The sequence below is a fragment of the Marmota marmota genome, unplaced genomic scaffold (assembly GCF_001458135.2).
Source record: "Marmota marmota marmota unplaced genomic scaffold, marMar, whole genome shotgun sequence".
NCBI classification, from domain to species: Eukaryota; Metazoa; Chordata; class Mammalia; order Rodentia; family Sciuridae; genus Marmota; species Marmota marmota.
Genome location: NW_025999842.1, coordinates 3,266,704 through 3,272,952, shown reverse-complemented (window position 1 = coordinate 3,272,952; position 6,249 = coordinate 3,266,704). Strand labels below are relative to the sequence as shown.

General features: G+C 36.9%; 1 pseudogene; it reads right to left on the bottom strand.

The window, feature by feature from the left end:
• Positions 1-2,682: 2,682 nt before the first annotated feature.
• Positions 2,683-6,055, bottom strand: LOC107151550 (annotated as a pseudogene).
• Between the last annotated feature and the right edge of the window lie 194 nt (positions 6,056-6,249).

Genomic DNA, 6,249 nt, shown 5'->3' with positions numbered 1-6,249 from the left:
ATAATATGCTAATACCATAGGTATTATCATCAAACCTAATTTAAAACAAACTAAACTGTAGGTGCTATTATCAAACTTACTTTATATATTCAATTCCTAAAATTGAAATTACTTCAGAGCTTATAATTTTTTTTACTTTAAAATTATTATTTATGATTTTAAAAATCTTCATCTTTTAGAACAGTTTAAGATATACATAGAATTGGCAAAGATAATACAGAGTTCCCATATCCCACATTCAGTTCCCTTATTAACATCTTTCCCATTAGTATGGTACATTTGTCACAGTGACAGAACCAGTATGGAGTCTGTACTTTATGCAGATTTCCTTAATTTTTACCTAATGTTCCTTTTTTGTTCCAGCATCCCATCCAGGATACCACATTCTTTTAGTTTTCATGTCTTTTAGGTTTTTCTTGAAGCTATGACAGTTTGTCAGACTTTCCTTGTTTTTGATGACCTTGACACTTTTGAGGAGTACCAGTTAGATATTTTATAGAATGTCACTTGATTGGAACCTGTCTGATATTTTTCACAGGTAGAGTTTGGGGGAGCAAGACCATAGAGGTAAACTGTCATTTTCATTGCATTAGAGCAAAGATATATATTATCAACATTTCTTGTCACCATCAATGTTGATCTTGGTAACCTGGTTGAGGAAGTGTTTGTGAGGTTTATCCATTGTGAAGCTATTCTTCTTTTCCTCTTTCTATTATGCACTTTTTTGGAAAGAAGTCACTGTGTGTGGCTCACATTTAATGAATTGGGTGTTATGCTTTTCCTCTTTAAAGGCAGAGATTTACATAAAATATTTGGGATTTGTCTTCAAAGATTATTTATTTATTTACTTTAGTACAGACTCATGGTTATTTATTTTGTAATTTGGTGATAAATATATATGTATGTATACATATGTGTGTATACACACACACATACACACACATATTTATGTATGTATTTTGTTGTTGTTATTGGTACTGAGAATTAAACCCAGGGATGATTTACCACTAAACTACATTCAAGCCTTTTAAAAAATTTTTTTTTAATCTTGAGACAGGGTCTCACTAAAGTTGTTTCAGGCCTCACTAAGTGGCTGAGGATGGCCTTGAAGTTGCAATCCTCCAGCCTTAGCCTCCCATGGTGCTGGGACTATAGGTGTATGTCACTGTAACTGGCTATGCTTTGGTTATAATACAGTAGTATTTATCTAACATGTTACTGAAAAATGTTACAGCTTTAGGCACTGGATCTCTTTCAGTTGGCTCTTGTGTCCCTCTGCCATGCCCATACAAGGATTTTCTTGCTACAGGCTCATCATACACATATTCGATCCCTGTTCTAGAACCAATATTTTTTTTTAAAGGATCTTTGGTTACTTTGGAAAATGGCCTTAGAAACCCAGATCTGGGCACTAGGTGTGCTTGCTGCTAGAAGAGTGCCACTGTTTCTAAGCCCTCTCAACCCACAGAGCAGGAAATAATGTGAGTATACTAACCTGTGAATACATACATATTTAAAAATACATCTATACGTAACCATTAGTATCAACATTAAGCCAAAAATAAGTTTGTGCTGGTATATCCAACCCTGTCACCACATGGACCATTCTAGCCTCTCCTCTTTTCCTACCTACGAACTTACACTTCCAACAGTAAGAAACTGGCTTCTACCATCTGCCATCTGTTTACTTAATGTTCAATTTCAGCGCACACACATAGCAGTATCAGAACTGTTGATTCATTCCACCGAGGGAAATAATCCTGTGGACTACAGTACATTGCCTATGTGTAGTTAGTGATTCCTTAATCTTAGAGATTACTCATTTTCAAATGCATTTAGGTCAGCAAATTTTACCTCAACCCCCTTCCGTGAGGTTTTGTATGTTTTTGAAATACAGTTAGATTCTTTAGTGACAGTCTGTATTCTATCTTGGGATCTCCATCCTGAGTGATTTTTAAAAATTTGCATATGTCAGTGTTTACTCTTTGCTTGTAAAGTTTTATGCATTGTGAAGAATGCGCAAGTGTCATTTATCCACTATTACAGTATCATATGAAATAGTTTCAGTATTCTAAAAAATCATCTTTACTTCACATGTTCAACCTGCTTTCCCTCGGAGAACCTGACAGCCATAGATATTTTTACTATCTTTATAGTTTTGCCTTTCCAGAAATGTCAAATAATTAGAACTATATAGTACGTGGCGTTTTCAGATTGGTTTCTTTCACTTAGAAATATGTATTTATTTTGTTTTTGAAATATTTTTAGTTGTAGATGGACACAATAAGTAACCCACACTCCCTCCCTCCCTTCCTTCCTTCCTTCCTTCCTTCCTTCCTTCCTTCCCTTCTTCCTTCCTTGTGTGGTGCTGAGCATTGAACCCAGTGCCTCATATATTCTAGGCAAAATCTCTACCACTGAGCCAAAACCCCAACCCAGAATTCTGAATTTATGCTTTTAAATGTCATCCAAGTCTTTTCATGGCTTGATAGTTCAATTTTTAAATTTCAGAATAATTTTCCATTATACAATATGCAACAATATAGTCATCCATTCACCTGCTGCAGGACATCTTGGTTGCTTCCGGTTTTGGGTGACTATGAATTAAGATGCTATAAATATCCATGTGCAGTTAAAAGAAATCCAAGAAGATAAATTCATTTTTATTTATTTTTCATTAATTTAAATCCTGGAGAGTGCAGTTATCACACAGATTTTGTGTCCAGTGATCTTAGCACAAAGGTTGCTTTGTGATTTGGCACAAATCATGCCACTATTTTCATGGATACAAGCTAACCTTTCTCCAGATTACTCTAGTTTTGTATGGTTTGCTTCCAGGAGGCACTGTGCCACTGTTTCATTCATTGTATACATAACCACATCTCCTACTCAAATAAGAATGCAGTTTCATCTTGGGAATAAACACCTTCAATTTTAAGAAGAGTTGTGTGCTTCTTTTGGTTCCAGAGACCTTGTTTATCACCAGTAAAAATGACCTTGTACTACAGCCTTCCAGAAACATTTGCCTTTTAGAAGTCCTACTTCTAGCAAGCAACCACAGGTTCCAAAATGGAAGAAAGAGCCATGGGTATGGACACAAGTATTTAAGTTAGAGCAAAGTTTTCAAATATCTCCCCTTGCATCTTACTGTATGCATTTAAAAGTATTTGGCCCTTTCACTATTTGGCTTAGAAATTTCTTCTATCAGATATCCTAGTTCCTTGCTCTTTAATTCTGCCTTTCATGAAGCCCTTGGACATGGACACAATTCAGTCAAGTTCTCTGCCACCTTGTAACAAAGAGTGGTCTTTACCCCAGTTGCCAATACTCTGTTCCTCATTTCTATCAGAGGCACAATCAGAATGGACTTCACTGTCCATATTTCTAATAACACTCTGGTTGTCACGACTTAAGCAATCCTTAAGAAGATTTGGATCCTCCCACCCTCCAACTCAATTTTCTTCTGAGCCTTCATCACTCCTGCCTTTACCAATTAATTCAGGGCAATCTAGGCTTTTTCTAGTCTATGTTCTGAGACGCATTAAGTCTCTACTTATTACCCAGTTCTAAAGCTACTTCCACATTTTCAAATATTTGTTATAGCAACAGCCCCACTTCTCAATACCCATTTTCTTCCCTTAGTCTGTTTTGTGCTTAGGCATCTTAGGAATGCCCAAGATTGGATGATTTATAAAGAACAGATTTATTTCTTACAGCTCTGAAGGTTAGGAATTCCAGAATCAAGGAGCTACATCTAGTGAGGACTTTCTTGCTGCATCATCCTCTGGTAAAAAGTGGATAGGTAAAAGAGTGTACACCCATGAGAAGTCAAACTCACAGCTTCATGTTCTTTTATAATTGGCATTAATCTATTCATGAGGGTGGAGCCCTTGTGACCTAAAAAACTCCCATTAGACCCCAACTTCCAACCTGTTGCACTGGGGATTAAGTTTCCAACACATGAACTTTGGGGGGCACATTAAAACCCAGCAGGTGTTGGTTCTGGACTGTCATTAGTTTTTGTAAACCACTTGTGAATTGAATACCAGATTGTAGACTTCATGCCAGGTAATAGAACTCTAGAGTTGCTGGGCTCTTTTTCCTTTTTAAATTTTTTTTAAATTTTTGGTGCACTTCAATTATACATAATATGTGGTTTCATTGTGGCATATTTGCACATATATAAACAACACAATTTAATCAATTTTATTCCCAAACGCAACCTCCCCCTTTCCATTCTCCTTCCCCCTTTTCTCCTTCCTCTATGATACTGGCCACCCTTCTAATTTCATGGCATCTCCTCCCCCCATTTTCCCCCTCTAGCTTACACCTAAGAGGATAAATATAAAATATTTTTCTCTCTGAATCTAATTTAATTTGCTCAAAATTATGGTTTCCAGTTCTATCTATTTTCCTGCAAAGGACATAATTTCGTTCTTCTTTATTTCTGAATAAAACCCCCAGAGTGGGTAAATTTTGTGGCCCTGGTTCTTGGTGTATGTTTGGACAGCTCATAAATGTAAATAACAGTACTATCCTTTCAGGTAGAGTGTGCACAAGGAGATACAGGTAGAACTGCCATTCTCTATATTTACCATCTCTTGTCTATGATTTTGTTGTATGTGACTGGCGCCCCCTAGTGAATAAGGAATTTAGACTGGTCCCTACTGTAGAAGAGAGGCCAAGTAAAACTGGTTTAACAATTTTACATCGCATTAAATAAGATGAAGAGGTTTTGTTTGTGTGAATGGCCATGAGGGTAGGAATCTGTTCTCCCTAAAAAACATGCAGTATTCTACAATATAGAAAGTTCAAACTATCCTGTACTTTGTTAAATCATCAAATTAAATGAGTCAATCTTTACTCTCTAAATGGAGAAACTTGACTAGAATTTTTCTATAGCTACTAGAATCAGTCACATAACTTAAGGTTAAGGTCAATCCACAAAACTATATATATTTGACCAATTAATAAATTACATCTTGGATGATTTGGTGAATTTCAAGAATAAAACATTTAAAGAAGACTATGGTTGCTTGAGTTATACAATAAATCAATTACTTTTAATTACCTTATCTCCCTAAAGTTCCTGCCACTTAATCCCCATTATGCTCTGAAAGAAGTGTAAGTTATAATATGTCGTTATCGATATTTTGATACTTAAAGCACAGGATTAGGTGCTCATCAGGTAACCAAAAAGAACTGTTATCCTTTAGGATGCTTCTAATATGAAATAAAGATGAAAAATGTATAACCGGGTCAACTGGGAAATAAATAAAATAAATGTGATAAAAGCTACTATTCACATTATTTTAACAATGTCAGAAGGCTGAAGAAATCACAGTTGACTCAGTGTCCTTTAAACTGACACATCCTAAATCAACAAGCAGAGAAAAGGTTAAACAAAATGTAGGTGACACATTTAAATATCAAGCAGATGAGTTGGTTGTTGCATGATTCTCAAAGATGTTTTTATGTCAGTTACTATCAAATTACAAATTGTAATGTAGTGTATTTTTGCTATGTTTCAGAGGTAGCCTTTTTTATTGACTCCTACTTTCTTAACAAGTTTAAAAAAATAATAATTTGTTTTCCTCCGTTGAATAGATTACCCCGTCTCCTAAGCATTTTCCTTAAGATTCACTTCAGTTCCACCAGATCCCAGAAAACTTCTCTAACCTTAGTCTCTTCTCACTTCTCCCTCTTCTGTGAACTGCTAGTGGCCTAATTTAGCACGAACGTATTACTTTGATCATTTCAGGTACAATAAAAAAGTCTACGGAGCACACGCAAGCATTCATTCAATTGTTTGTTCATTTGCAAATAAGTAGACCATAAAGCCTATAGTCCATCGCTGTAGCATGAAAAACAAATATCCCTTCACGTATTTAGAGGGGAAATTCATGCATTTCCCTTGTCAGGGTGACGAACATGTGCTGGGGAAGGAGAAGGAAACAATAACACAAGTGAAATCGAGGTGAGCGACAGGTACCTCGCCTACCTCATCTTGCTCACAAAACACCCATTTTTTTCCGTCCTCTTTGCCAGGACGCATCCGGGGAGGATACGAGGTCACCCGTGGAAAGGCGACATACTCCTCCGCAGGAGCCTGATGCCCTCGAGGTAGGCGGGGGAGGAGGATGGAGACACTGGGGGGTGGGGGGGTGCAACAGAAAGCAGGACCCAGGTGTCTCGCTCTGGAGGGCAAGGGAAAAGGATGGGGGCGAGGCAGAAGGACTGCGCGCGCCT